We start from the raw sequence: 16,707 nt of genomic DNA, 5'->3' as shown, positions 1-16,707 counted from the left end.
AATCTCTACATGACATCTCGCCTCCAGAAGTTAAATGCCAAGGAAAAATATAAATTGATGAGTTTTAACATTGTGCAGACAGGAATTGTAAATAGAAAATTTCAACTAGAAGGGCATGGAAACTCACTGATGCTGTCTCATTAATATTGGTAGACTAATGTGGGAGCTGTATCTAATCAGGAAAAAAACCCAGACAGAAGAAACCCCACCTCCTCTTTCCCAACTCACATATGATGAAATTATATCTCTGGGTTTATTCTTTCTATATGAACAGTGTGTTTCAGCTAACAAGGAACACTTTTTTAAAAAATGCTTTTGTAAGACCATTTTTTCATATGAAAAAAAATGCAATATTGGTAGTGTAATTTGGACACTTTTAGCAATGTCTAAGTAAGTACCAAATGTTTACATTAGCAAATTCTGGAATTCTTAGTAAAAATTATAAAACTAGATATTAAATATTGGAAGATATCAACATTTGACCTACACCAATATACAATTTCTTATAATTATTTCTTATATATTTTATCAGCTTTATTAAATTTCCCTCCCTTCACAGCCATTCATGTAAGAAAATTGGAAGACGAGTGAAGTAAGTTAGCAGGAATAAAACATGTAATGGTAGAAAGGCAATAATACTGATGACATACTTAAGTTATTACTGTTCTTGGATTAGGTCACTTGTACCTAATCCAACCTCAAGTAACTAAACAACTAATGTCTGTTCTGTGACTTCTGTTGTTACCTAGAAGTTGTCTTTTCTTCACCCATCTGAGCAGCTCAAGGTCCCCCAGAGCCATTTCCAGGTTCCCCTTCAAGTGTCCTCACTCAGAATCTTTTTTTGCTAGGTAGAGGACTATCATATTCACAGTAATAACTACTTTTTTTAACTTTGTATTTCTCACTATCGCCTGCTTTTGTATTGAGTTCTGGCATAAACATCAGCACAGAGCACTTTTAAAACAGCAGCAGTGAAGTCTTCTAACTCCTTTTGAAAAGCTACCTAAATGTCTTATGAAAACTTTTAAAACAATATCAAAGCTTTTGTATTTCCTTCAGGTGGATATTTATAGGATTTTTCTAATTGAAAGTATGTAACAGTGGAAGTCTTTGTCATCTCTGTTTTTCAAAAATGAAAAACAACTTTACAGTAAACTTATAGTAATATTTTTTTTTCTTTCCTGAATCAATAATTTATCTTGTTTAGAAATATCACCCTTGATGGTCAGATTCTAAATAATCTATTTGTAGGGTGGAAGTATGGGATATTCAGGAGCTGTTTGTTTTCTCCGTACTTACTTACAAGCCTGAAATTTCATCACAATAATACTAAAGGAAAAATAATTTGAAAAATAATACATTGACAATTATTGCAGATGCAAAAGATGCATTGGGGAATGCATCTTAACAAGGAATGGGTAGTGAAAAGAGCAGGAAAATGGAGCAGGAGTCTGAAATAACTGTGGAAGATACACTTATTTTGTGGACTTTCATTAAGTCTGAGGTGGAAAGTGGGTAGGCAAACTAGACTGCCTCATTGGCAAATGTGAATTCTCACACGGATCTTCATATCTGGGATTTTTGTGTGGGCTGTATTGAGTAAACACCACAAAGCGAATGTAAGCTAGGGAGGGGATCAGAGGTTATACTAATAGCTGCCTTTCAAATACTTCACTGGTTTTCTTAGAAGTCACAAGTTTTTTGTTTTGAAATCAGGTTGTCTATTTAAGTTTGATAAGGTGTCTAACTAAACTCCTTTTTGCAAGTACTTCTATTGTAAATAGGTAGGCTTCTGTGTTAGTCCACAGAAAAATGAAAATAAGGTAACTTTGAAAGTAAGTTTGGAAATAGTGAATTCTGCGGAAGATTTCGCATACCGAAGACTAGACCAAAACAGAAATAATACAATTTGACTAAGGTAAATAAAAATAATAAAGAAAATTCTCTTTCCTTCACCTTTTCAAACAAAATTATGAATTTTTGATGCACTGTATATTTTCAGTAAAGAGAAGAATTGATAAATATGCTGGGATTGAATTTGTCATTGAATAATTTCCTAAAAGTTAATGCTGGATTTAGAGTAATTGTGAAGATCTGCACTGTTTTATCTGCATTCATTTCTCAACTTAAACAAGATATCCTTATATCTTATATGCATGAAGCATAGTTGTCTATAGGTCTTTCTGCATTAATGATGTTTTGAAACTCAACCGCAAGGGATTCTGGTTTCTGCCACACTGATGCCAAGGAGGATGAAAAAAGGTATTCCTACAGGAATTCAGTTAGCTAGGAGTCATGCTATTAAACAAAACAAAACAAAACAAAAAACAAAACAAAACAAAACAAAACAACCCTAGCCTATGTCACCAGAAGATAATAAAAAAAATACAGTGATGAGAAAAAATTGCACTGGTCTAAAATAAAGGATTCCAGAGGGAATCTCCAAATCTTCCATTTTCCAAGTAATGGAATTTTGAATAAGAATATCTGGAATTTACTGAAAGAGCACCTAAGCCATGGTTGATCTGGTATCAAAAGTTGAGCCAACTCATACTCTTTCTTATTAAATTCTGTTTCTGTACCCTTGTGTAAATTGACCTTGTTTGTATACAACAATTTTAGGGATGTGCCTTGTTTCCACAAATGCATCCAATCAGCAGCCAGAGAAAAGCACAGGACTCATCATCTCACAATGTAACCTCAGCTCTCCTACAGAAGGAGCATGGAAACACTCTGTACTCCATATGCCTGCATGCAGTCATTTTCCCAAAATATGAAAAGAGAGTATATGTTAGAATTATATAATCATCCGTAATATTCTGGGAATATAGCACAGAAGTGACAATTAATCAGTAATCAGTAATCTCTTTTTTGTGATTTTGTTGGGCATGCCTTATGTTTACACATAGAAGGACTGCTACAAATTTTTGGATGGCAGTGGAATAAATGCAATCCCTATTGTACTGTTTTGCTGAATACTTAAGAGAAATCATGAAATTTACCAGTGTCAGCTGTTGTCACGTAGCAGAAATAAACATGTATTTTACTGAAAACAAATCAAAAGGTTGATATTGAAGCTCTTGATTACACAAATGCCTTCAAGTGATTTTTGATAATTGACCTATTACTATCTGAGGTTAAGTGTTGCTGCCAGCTGAGGTATGTGAGGCAGAAGAGAAAACTTTCTGTTCTCTCTGAGTCTATCCCTACAATTTTCAAATAAATAAAGGCCACAGGCCCATTCCCATTAATTTTTTAGTATCAATTAGGACAGCCATACATAAACAAACACATGCAAATTTGTCTGTTTGCAAACTTGCTTGCTTGCAGCCTCATCACAAAATGAAGATGTCTACAGAGCAATTGTGTCCATCTCTCCATTCAGGTGCTCCAGAAATGTTAAAGAGGGATATTTTCTTGCACAACCTGGAGCACAATCTCCTATAGGAAACTGTTTGTTCTTTACTTCAGGTGAGGAAATAATAAAATTAGTTCAGTGGGCAGGTTCTCATTCCTGTTATATCCTGCTCAAAGATCACTGTCTTTCTGTTATGAATTAGAGAGAAGAAAACTAAAGAGAAAATAAAATGTGTTTTCCAACCACTGATTGTATACATTCTAAGAGAAAGAGCAATTAGTGCAATTTGTGAGAGTATTTAAATAAGTATTTGTGTTATATCTGTTTACCAAACTCAGAAAATTGGGCTAAAATGATGTTAAGACTGAAAATCCTGTCGAAATTCAACCAATTTTTAAAGTACTTTCAATTTTTATGAGTTGCTAATGCTATAGAACACACTTTTGTTGAATTTCTAAATCAGTGCTAATATCAGAAGTCCTCTGTGAGGTAGTCACGATGAGGGTAAATCACTGAACAACTGAATTCCACTTTGCCTTTACCAAGCAGTCACCTGCCAAGCTGGACAATAAGCAATCACTCAAAAAGTCTGTGGTTAGCCTCCCTGTGCTCCTCATTTTCTTGGCACCAACTCAAAGGTCTGTCATCTGAAATCCAGAGGTGTTGTAGCACAGAATAGGATCATACTAAACACTTTATTCTCACTGCAGACAACTAAGAGAAAATTTCTTATCATGGGCAACATATCCAGCTATTTCAGGCTCTGAAACAGAATTGATTCCTATTCACCTTTTCACCTTATTCATCTTTCATTGCCACATGTTTCTATTTGATGATCAAAATGCCATCTTAATATGAATTAATTTTTTTTAAGGTTTTGCTAAACAAACTGGATATCAGTAGAATGTAAAGCAGAAAACTTTTGTATATCTGCAAAGATTATTACACAAATACAATCATAGAATTAAATAAATTTAAATATAATTAAAATATTTATTTATAATATGTTTATTTGAAAAATAACTAGAAAGCATTTACTCAACACTATTTTAAGCACACAGGAAAACTCAGTCTGTTTTGACTAGCTGACATTTTAACCAAACACACAGAAAGATAAAGTGAAATCCTTACGTGGACCCTATTTAGACAAATGCATTTGCCTAATTTTAATCAACGGTTGCTTCCAAGTAGTTTCACTTGTGTGGGTTGAAAACAGGCTTTTCTGAAGAAATCAGATATTAACATGTTAACTCAATGGTCAAATGAAATAAAATTTTAAGTATGTTGTTCCTATTGCCGTCTCCACATCTGTGTTCTATTTTGATCTGTGTGGTAAAATGATGCTCTACTCATTTAATGTAAATAATATATTTAAATACAGAATGGTAGTTAGTAATATCTGTCTGTCTTTATTAATGGCAGTAGTGACATTATTTGATTAAAACATAAATCTTTATAATATTATGGTAAAAATTTCTCTTGTCACAACATGATTTAGAAAGAACTAGAACTGTATAAATCCTTTTGTAAGATACCATTACTTGAAGTTGTAGTTCATCACTTGTTTCTGGCTACAGAATGCATGCCAGAAATAACCTTGCATGTTTCTGCATTCAGCCTTACTGAAATTCATTGATGCTCAAATTGCCTGACAGTGAAACTAATTAATTAAAAGAGCATAAAAATTTATCAGAAACAAAATAATTTTACTGCACAGCACATCCAGTACTTTTAAAAGAAGGTTCTTAAACTACTGACTTTTAGTGACTTTAAAATTGATATTATGTAGAGCTTATGAACATAATTGGTAGTTTTATCACTTTGACAGCTGTTGAAAGGATTTTAAAGTAAATAGCAAGGACAAAACATGTGGCTACTCCTGAGAGTTTCATGTCTGCCACTGGTAATCCTTATCATTTAGGGAGGCATGACTTTATCAACTGCTATGTTTGTATTTTGTTTCCATGTTTAGTCACAATAGCTGCTTCCTCCATGTCTCTGCATTTCTTTTTCCTTACACTGTTAGCTCTCAGTTTACATGTACTCCAACATTTAGAAACCTAGTAACTTTGCCCATCTTTTTTTCTCCTGATGTTGCCATCTTCCTGATGAAGATTAAAGAACTCCAGGTAAACAGTTTAATTTATCTTTGATGTACAGGAGTTTCATTAACCAAATTCTGATTTTGTGAATCAAAAAAACTTGTTCTCGTCCAAATATTTTCTGGATATCAATATGTTTCCTTTCAAAATCTGCACAATTTGAATTTCATCTCTGCACTACTAAATTAATTTCTACTTCATTTTTTCCATAGCTGTCACATAGTTCTGTTATTTTCATATGAGGTCAGCTGGATACCCAATACTATATGTTTTAATTGAGATGTAAACTTGAAGAGAAAGTGCAAGCACAGCAGGACTGAGCAGTGAAGAAAAACTACTCTCAGCTAAGGGTTAGAGCTTTGGAGATACATGATGGAAATAGGTATAAATGCCCAGGAGGGATAAGGGAAAGAACTGCAGAATCATGAGATTTCAATTTTTGGTAACAAGTATAGCTGCCTTTCACCTTGGAATAGTAACTGATAATAAATGTAACGTTGTGGGCAGTTGTTTAGATCAGATCACTGTGGCTGATGTGCAGCCTCAAAGAGGCACAAAGACAGTGAATAACATATTGCAAGGCAAAGCCAGTGTATATCACAAGATCAGCATGTGGTCCATCTTCCAAATTCTATAGGATAGAGGCATGTTATATTTGCTTTACATTGCACTTACATTGCACTTGCATTGTTAGACTGTCCTAAGTGACCTGGGTTTGAAGTCTGTGCCTGTTTAAAGATTATGAAAATTATTATCAGTGATTTGTAGAGAACATTTTGTGTGGTTGAAAGAAATACAGCAATTAATCAGGAAATGAGACAGGAAAGAGGCTCAAATTACTCTCATAACAGCCAGTCAGAGTCACTGGAGAAAAGATACTATTTTATATTCAAACCCATAAGCCATATGATATTAAGAAAAAATACTGAAACTAGAGATGCCAATCACAATCTAAACAAGGCCTGAGAATAAAACAGACAAGATGGCTAAGTAAGGACTGATTCTAACTAAAAAGTTGTAGATTCATATAATTGGACGCAAGGAAATCGTAGTTTTCTATTTCCAAGGTCTGCGTCATATTTGTGTGAAAAAAAGGTGCAAGATAAAGGAGGACCACCAGGAAATGATTAGTTGGTCTTGTGTATCAGGGCATAACTATTTGGAAGGTGTTGCTCATGCTCAGCCGATCATTGGTTTTCACACTCTTTTTCAGTTTCAGAAATTCCTTTCTTTGTCACTACTTATTTTTATATGGGTGAGGAAACTGGGTGCAAAAGGGAGCACCTAGAAATTGTTCATATAATGCTGGATATTTTTTGCTAGACTTGTGAAGGAAGTTGCTAATCTACCTCCAAGCGTATAGTCAGTTAAGCTTTTCTGGGTACAGCAGCCCTATTTTGTGTTTCTGGCAGAAAACAAAATGTTTTTATGACTTTTTAATAACACTATTTATTTATTTAGCTAATATCTATCAAATATGTTGCTAACTGAAGTAGGTAGTGAAGCATGCTTCCTGAGATATGTGTTTGGGACAGGGTAGTTTAAAAGTCACAAGAAGTTCAGACAGCTATGGAAGTTTCATTCCCATATTCATTGTTATATTTTGTCCAGACCAATAATTTTTTCAAGCATGCATCTTTCTTCATTGGGAAAAATTAAACTCTGTTTGATAAAATACAGGGGAAGGAGAAAAGACTAATCATGGGTATCTCCTGAAGAGGTAAGTTTGTTTTTTTCAAGCAAAGGGAACTTGTGTCCACTTCACTGGCATTTTGCAATTGTTTCTATAAAAAGAGGAAAAATACAGAGCTGAAAATAAATCCCATAGAAAGCTTTCATATATGTGAAAAATAATATCATCAGTGTAACAGATTATTCATTATACAGCTGCGTAAGTGCTAGGTAAGATCTCTGTACCAAACTTACCTAGCACTGGCATAGCATACATGAAAATGTTTGTAAGCCAGGATGCTGCTGGAGAAGAGACTCTTCTTCCTCTTTCTCTCACTAACGTTTTACATTGGAGCAAGATGCTGCTCAGCTATTTGACATGGACCAACTCGACTGAAATGCTGAGTTATTTCACAAGGTCTGACATGCCTGCAACAGATAAGGAGGACGCAGTAAACTACAGTGAAATGATATATAGTCATATGCTGTAAAGCATAGCCCTGTTTTACTTGATAACCTGCCAAAGTAATAATAACAAAATGAAACTTTCCTAAATAATAAATAATCTCTAAAGATACATGAGTAAAATTTCCTAGTTAATTCCTAGCCGTAAAAGTAAAATTGTTCAACATTTTTTTTTCTTTTCTTCTCAGTCCCAATGTTATGGAAGACAAATGACTTAAACAGATAAATTTATGATGGTTTTTCAAGGACAAAAACTATTTTTAATAGTAATGCTGCAGGTTTGACAAGCTCAGTACATTGTGAAGTTCAGTGACTGGGATTGGAGGATTGTGTCTTGAACCTCAAGATTTTTTACTACATTTTCAAAACAGTGATCCAGTTCTTAAGCTATGTGATTTAGCTACTGTGTTTTTATTTACTCCTGCAAGGTCATAAAGAACAGTATGCAATGTTAAATTTCACAGAGCATATGATGAAGTATCAAGGCTATTAAAACTTTTAATTTAGTGTTTCTGAAATTTCCATTTCAAAGGCAAATACAACAAACAATAGAAAATCTCCCTGGAAATGGATGAGTTCTAAAAAACCTAGAACCCTTACTTTTTCTTTTGTACTGTAGGATGACAGGATAGCACTGAAGTACTTCCCCACCTTCCTAATTTTCTTGCTTTCTAGAAATTATGGTGAGCAAGAAAATTTCAAACATTATTCTTTGACCTGAATGCATTCAACACAGTGACCATCAATGTTAATTTGAAAGAGGTTATGTCTACCTCTATTTTGTTTAAAGTATACATGATGTTATAAAGGACAAACAGCTGGGACAGGGGATAAAAATTTGCAAGCTCTTTATGTGAATTTTCTTTTCTGTGTATTTTCTTAATACAACTCGTGAAGCTAGGGGTGTTTGAATCCTTTATACCCTGAATACTCTGCCTGAAATTTTATATCACATTATACTTGACAATCCAAGGTAAAGGATACCAAATACTCCCCAGATTCTTGGAGACTGTAAAACCCAGATTTATGTCCTTGGCATCTTCATGCAATTTTACTAGTGACTCACGTCATGATGTACAAGAAAATTTTAGTTGTGAAGGTTTTGAGCTAAGAAATTGTCTGGCTTTTTTCATGACCTCAGTTTAGAATTCTCCCTACCCAAAACCACAAAATCCCAAATGTCCCCAGAGGTTTGGTGAAACATAATTGATGCAATGGCTAGAACATTGTGCTGTTCTCAGTAATCTATTTCCTCTCCATTTGCTGATGTCACAATGAGGTGTCAATTAAAGATGATATGTGCAAATCTTTTAGGTTGATAATGAGATAAAAGAAAAGGTTGCAAAACACAAGGTCATACTCCACAATTAAGGGTGAAATAAATGAATATGATTTATGGAGGACTATATTTAGGAAGAGAGAAATGGAATGCCCTGATTAACTCATTGACTTAAACGATTCCTGCTTAGACGTGACAGAGCAGCCCCTCTCCAGGGTTGTACAGCACAATTTTGTGCACATTACCTGACACGTGACAAACTGTTTCACTCACAAGAAATGGAGCTCATTCTGAGTTGGAGACATACACTTAACAACAGATAACTGTAAAAGATTCACCCCTGCTTTAGCTAAGGTACATACAGGAAAAGATGGAGATAACTAACACAGCACCCACCCTGCAAAACCTATTGTCAGTGAGATAGCAACCAAGCAATCATTCACACACACCTGCTGCCCCCCTTGAAAAGTGGAATAGGGATGTCGGTGAGAAATACCATACAATAATCAGAAACTGTAAAAAATAAGTGGGATCAAGAAAAGAAAGACAAATTTCTTTCTTCTACAATCCAAAAGAACTTGGCTAAATAGGACAGGCTCAATTGATCCCTTCTTACTTTCAGCCAGGTCAACTGGTAGACATGGCCTATTTCATACCCACTAATTCTTATTCTGGACAAAGACTGGTTCAGAAAAAAGAAATCTGGCTCAGTTTTGGCTGGCAAATTTCTTCTCCAAAGAATTCAGGTAGAATCCTTAATTGGTTTGGGTTGAGAGAGACACTCCAAGATCACCTAGTTCAAAACCCTTCAATTTAGCATCATTCTACATCTTCAAATAGCTCAAGCTGCTCAGAGCCCTGTCCAACGTGACCTTGAATATTTGCAGGGATGAGGCACCCACCTCCTTTCTGGACAGCCTGTCGAACATCTCACTATCCATACTGTAAAATGTTTATTCCTCTTGTCTGGTCTGAATCTATCTTTTAGTTTAAAACCCTAAGCCTTCTCCTATTTCTTTAGTATCTGCTTAAAAATCTGTCCTCATCTTCCTTATACATGCCCTTTAAGTATTGAAGTGGCACAATAAAATCTCCTCAGAGCCTTCTCTTCTCCAAGCTGAATAATCCCAAGTCTTTCAGCCTTTGCTCACAGACAGGTGGCACAGCTCATATTTTGTGTCCTTCCCCAAGACATGCTCCAAAAAGTCAATGCTATTCCAGTACTGAAAACTCCAGAGCTGGATGCCGTGCTCCAGTGAGGACTCAGTAGGATGAAGTGGAGGGGCAAAATTGCCCCCTTGTCCTGCTGCCCAAACTGCCCTGGATGCATCCCAGGACCTGTTTCACTTTCTGGCTGTGATCATTCACCAACAGGCTCATATCCTCCTTCAGTAGAGCTGCTCCTGATCTGTTAATCCCATGGCATTTATTGATGCTGGGGATTCACTAAATTACATTAACCAAGTAAACTACATGCACTAACATCTTCAAAGTCTCTGCATGCCCTCCAAAAAGAGTTTTGCCATCTTTTCTCAATAGGCAAGTGAAACTAGGAAATAATTTCCTGCAGATGTTGCTGCAGTACAATTCAAGCACTAACTGACCAGAGCTGGAAGAGGGCCCTGGAAAATGTTCTCTGCATCTTATGCTTCAACCTACATTCCACCAGGAACTCCCTGAACTATTTACTGCCTTCCTGTGTACAGGCCTACCTACCAGTCTGAGGACAGTTCACCTACCAAGAAAAATGAGATTTGCCTTTGTCAGTACAGGTAAATGCCAGATTTGGGCAAAATTTTTAGTCAGACTGGTTAAGGGAACTGATGAAAGCAAAAAAGCTTTTAGGTGCAGAACCTCTTCTTCATAAATTTCTTTTTTTAGCTGATCAGAGGAAAACTCTTTTCCCTCTGAGTAAATTTTGCCTCGCTGCTTTATGCCATGTTGCCTGCAGCAATATAATTGACCAAAAGCCAAAATCCCCACCGCTGGGTAAAAAAGACAGCCTGATTGAAAACTATGTGTGCTATAAGTTTACAAGAATCTCAGTTATCACAGATGCTTTACAATTTCTGTATTGTCTTTCTGTTTAGGGAGCATGGTGGGCATAGAAATGTGAATTCAGGGATTAGGACAGTCCTTCCCCCCCGCCTCCCCCGCCACACTTTCCTCCCAAGCATGTATTATGGGATATATCCTCAATTTTTTTTTTTTATTAAGTCAAAAGTGGGCTCCAAGACATGTTTGCTTGCCAGTTGGAGACTTCGCCATTCTACATATAAACATATCAATCAACTTTAAGTTTAAATTGTGTATTTATATGTGTAAATAAATACATGTATATACACATATATAGACATAAAAGTATGTGTGTATTCATATATACCCCTCTGTCTTTATATATACATTTATTGTATAAATATACATACTGACATAGGCCAGATATTTCTGCTTTTCCTCATAAAACCCAGTTCTTCTATTCAATAGCAGTCAAGGTAGGAAAGGTTTTCAGAGAAGTTTTTAATCCTGAATCTGAGCCTTTTTTGTCCTTCCTCCAGCTCTTCTACTATAGATAACAAGACATGTACCTGTCTCTAAGAACTCTCCAGGTAGCTGATAGTCGGGGCTTTCAAGCTGCTCTCTTCGTGTCCTAGAGCTGGTGTGTGACTTTTTCCTGTCTCTCCTGTCACCTGAACACCAATTTTTCTTTTCTGTTCTGATGAATTTCAACCACTTATGAATAGGATTTTGCCCTTCTGGGATCTTCTCAATTACCCCTCCCTTCCTCTGCCCCTCCCATATAGCAAACCTCACTGCAGTATTTGAAGCCATTGACACACTGTTTCAGCACATATTCACTTCTCTACACAGAAAATCCCTTTGGGTCAAGAGTAAGACTCACTGTTTCTTTTTTATACCAAAGAGAATTTTTAAACTCTGTAGAAACTCTGTAATTTCTGAAGCAAGGGCATAAGAAAAAATGTTCGCTGCTTTCTGTGGAAAGCCAAAATGTGAAAGAATATGACTCTTGGATATTCTGAATGTATCTTTCCTACATGTTTTAAAACTGTTCATATATAATAAAGTAGAATACAATACGTATGTACTCACTATGACTCCAAATGAACTTATATTTTTACGAGTCTGGGGATGAAACGTGGAAGAGTTTGGAATTTGCAGTAGAACATGGTGTGAAGTTATATTACCATTTCAATTTGTATAGTTACTGTTTTCTTATTGTGAATGGGAGAGACTCTGGAACAAAACTTCGATTTCTGTCGTGCTCAAAAATTATTATTTACATATTCCTCTCAGGAGAAGAACATCAACAAAATGTTGGTACTAATAATAAACTATAGTATCAGGTTCATAACAAATATATGTGAAGATCATTATGTGTGGAAATAAAATGACAAGAAAAAGGTTTATTGGCTTGCCCTTTCTTTGTATTTAAGTGGATGGTAAACTACACATCAAATGTGAACTCTTTACTTTTAATTCCTGAAGCAAATAGACGGTTCAGTTACTCTCATGAGTAATGACTTACTGAATCTAGTCCATAAATAATGGACATCTATCACCTTGAGATTTCTCTCTTTACTTGGTAGAAATTGTTGCATTTCAGGCAAAATAATGGGAATAGGAATGTTTTTGTCAAAGATGATGAAGCCCTTTGGAACTCAGTATAACTAAAACTGGCACATACTGTAGAATTTTGAGGAAGGTCAGGCAAGAGTCAGGTTTTTTGCACTTTGATCCATTTCTGCCCTACACAAAGAAAATAACATTTCTTAATTATTTTAACTTTGCTTTCAAAGGCATTGGCTAACATTTTCAATCTGAAATTCTTAGCACACCTTGAACTCTAGCCAGTTGTTTGTCAAGGGAATAAAGACTTTGTATCACCACGGCAGTTACCATGCCTTCTCCTATTATGCAAGAGACGACCTTCAGTTAAGCAAAGATTTCCAAGACAACTGTATGATCTACAAATATGGACACAGACAGGTGGGGCTATCTGAGATACAAAACACCAAACAAGTGAATAAAAGTGAAATGGCTCACCAAATAAATGAACTTTGATTTGAAATGAATCATTAATTGATTTTTCTGATCTTGCAACTCATAAACAATATGAGATTAGGACCTGAATACGGAATTAGTTCCTAGTATATCCTGTGAACTCTAGCTCATCAATATAATTTCCAGTCTTCTCCTTGTAAGTAGGTTAAATACCCCTTCGTTGAGCTCTGCCAAATGCTGTTGAAAATCTTGCCAGTGAAATTAAATACTTTTAAATAAATTTACTTTTAAGAGCAAATGTATCTTTAATTTCTATAAATTTTGCAACCTAAGCTGATTTTGCCCATGAATAAATAGCTTCCTATCAAAATAAACATTTTCAATATAAGGCATGTTTGCATCTTTTGTGTTAGACTTCTTATTGAAGGATTACTTTTTAAGAATAATGAAACACAGATTTATAGAATACACAGTGTATTTTAATCTGTATACAGTGTGAATTATATAGATGGGAAAGGAAAGGGTCTAATATTCTACTGAAACTCATGAGTCATTTGGTATTGAGCCAGAAGCTGAGCATTTAAATGAAAGCACAGGGATGTTCATCTTGTTTTTTACCAGAGATGATCTTGATCTTTCCTTTAGTTTGTCCACATCTCTGATAAGAGAGCCAGCAGGAGCTTTACTGTTTCCAGGCTAACAGCAAAGGAAATAGAAATATCATAAGTGCTGCCCTGTATGTGACAGTCAATTTGAAATACTTCATTTCAGATCCCCACACTGAGCTGTAAATTGCTATCTCCGCTGTGTCAGACAATAAGAATATCTCTAGGTCTCTATTAGAAGAAAGAGAAAAGAAAGAAAAATAAAAGAAAGAAATAAAAATGAAAGAAAGAAAGAAAGAAAGAAAGAAAGAAAGAAAGAAAGAAAGAAAGAAAGAAAGAAAGAAAGAAAGAAAGAAAGAAAGAAAGAAAGAAAGAAAGAGAAAAGAAAAGAAAATGAAAAAAAGAAAAAGAAAAAGAAAAAGAAAAAGAAAAAGAAAAAGAAAAAGAAAAAGAAAAAGAAAAAGAAAAAGAAAAAGAAAAAGAAAAAGAAAAAGAAAAAGAAAAAAGGAAAAGAAAAAGGAAAAGAAAAAGAAGAAGAAAATTAAAAAGAAGAAGAAAAAGAAGAAGAAAAAGAAGAAGAAAAAGAAGAAGAAAAAGAAAAAGAAGAAGAAAAAGAAAAAGAAAAAGAAAAAGAAAAAGAAAAAGAAAAAGAAAAAGAAAAAGAAAAAGAAAAAGAAAAAGAAAAAGAAAAAGAAAAAGAAAAAGAAAAAGAAAAAGAAAAAGAAAAAGAAAAAGAAAAAGAAAAAGAAAAAGAAAAAGAAAAAGAAAAAGAAAAAGAAAAAGAAAAAGAAAAAGAAAAAGAAAAAGAAAAAGATTGAAGATGCAGGGATACAGGGATAAAGGCTTTTATTTGCTTCATTGTTTTAACTCTGAAATTAATGAGCTTTTTATTTATCAAGCAGAAAATTTTCTTGTTTATTTGATGTATTTGTTATTGTGTTTCCTAAGGTTTTTCATATGGGACTCCTGCCTGTGAGTCTGAGCAGTTTTCTTCTTCCCATATTTCTGTAGGGCAAAATCATGAAAACCTGTCCTTGATAAAAAGGGCAAAAAGAATGAAAGGCCATACTTGATAAAAGTCAGTTTTCATGACTTGGCAAAAACTTCATGTTTTAGATGTTCTGTTGGGTTGACAGTTTTTTCTTTCTTCCTGTAAGACTTATTCTTAGAAGCAACTCCTGTGTAGCAATACCTTAACATACATTATTGCATTGTTAATATTTTCACAGTAAAGACTGTTATGATATGCTGCTACAGTTAATGTTTTTCTGGGCTTTTCAGTCTTGTCTTCTCAAGTCAACCTAATAATAACTTGGAACTGACTCTGTAGGAGATGAGCCACTGTGCAGCATTTGCAAATACCTGAGTTACTGGTAGAGTTACATGAAATACATGAGTTACTGGAGGAGGAAGGGGCAACAGGGATGTAAAATGCTGAGCTGACACTTTAAATTCTTCTGGTGCCTTCCTTCACCAAAACATATCCATTCCTAGTTGTTACATCGCATGGTTTTGCATACTTGCATGATTGCCCATCTTGAAAGTTGCTATGCATTTTGATAGAACTCAGCATGGCATCATCAGAAAACTTTTAATATACTAATGTGTTTCAAATAAACAAGTAATATATCTAATCATAGACAAAAGTAGGCTGAAGAAAATATTAGACATGGGAGTAAAGTGGAGAGTTTGACACAAACACAATCACAGGACTCTCAGAAGAGGTCTGTTACATGGTGCAACAGTAAGTTTGAAGGTGATGGTACTTATTTGTATAATTTGTTCATATTTAGAATATATATTATAAGGATGCTTTTTTTGGATGTTTAGAATATATTCCTGATATATTTAGTACATTTTAATGAGAATTAATGTCGCAGATTGATTGGATTCATTAAGGAAAAGACATTGGGCATGTTAAAGTTGCAAAGTTTGGTAGAAAGAATTGATAGTGGCTTGGGGAATTGAGTAGTGCATATGGGGAAGGATGACTATATGACTAAATTTCTGCACAGGCTAAAATGTTCACTGTTGAATTACATATTTATGTGCAGCAAATTTACCCTTGCAAAGAATTGCAAAGACTTCTAAAAAAGTGACAGACATGTCATGCCTGAACATGACAGTGCCTTAGAGGAAACTGCATAGTTTCTCTAGTCAGTATATTTTGACATGGAAAGCTCATCTGGAGCTTGCTAGTACATGTTATTTGATACAATACCATTTCTTTTCCTGTGTGTGCTCTGTTATATATATTTGAATAATATATTTGAATAATATATTTGAATAATATATATTGAATAATATATATTTGAATAATATATTTGACACAGTTTGGTGGAACTTAAATTTATTTTGTAAAAGAAAAGGATCTTCAGATGCTTAGGTCAAATAGGCATCAAAGTACAAAGAAACAACAGGACTAAGATCAAACAAATTTTTCTCAGACGTCAAGATGTGTAACAGGACACTTGTGATTCCAAACAAAGTTAATTGTAAATTCACCTTTCTCTTAAATGAGATCAGAATTCAGTTTAAAAATGTAAATTTTGTACTAGAGAACAGTATTGCATCTATAAAAACAGTTCTTCAATATCTGCTTCTTTTAAACTGTCATATTTAAAAAAAATGAAAACAATAATAAATACCAAGTTTTCTTTTAAAGGCCAACAGAGTAGTTTAAATTATTTTTCCTGGTAACAGTGTTCAAAATAGAATAACAGGATCAGAGTATCAAAGCCACATAAAGACAAAAGATATCATATAACAGAAAGGTTTATTTCTCTTAAAGCTGCAACATCTCAATTATTTTCTGAAGATTATTTACATGGACACATTATTTTAAGGGAGTGTTTTTGGTTTTGCCTAAATTTTCTACATTACACAAGAGATAATGGCTTTAAACAGTCTACTGTTTATGTCAAATGAGCTACCAAATGATAGTCAAGAGTTTTTAGCTATCATCTCTGCCCTCCTCTTCTTGTTTAATGTATTGTCTTTGAAAGGATGACATAAACTTAAAAAAAACCAGAATATTGATCATTATTTAAATAGTGGACAGTGGTTGTAGCAACACTCTTTTGTATCCAGTTTATTTTGCAGAGAAGTTTCTACTCATCTGCTGTAATTAGAATATATTGTGGCTTTTTTTGGCATTGTGATTAAAGTGACTGGGGGAAGATATTTCAATTATCTAATTGTTGCATG

This window comes from Fringilla coelebs, assembly GCF_963513975.1.
Source record: "Fringilla coelebs genome assembly, chromosome: Z".
Classification (NCBI taxonomy): Eukaryota; Metazoa; Chordata; class Aves; order Passeriformes; family Fringillidae; genus Fringilla; species Fringilla coelebs.
Note: the sequence above shows the minus strand (reverse complement) of the source record.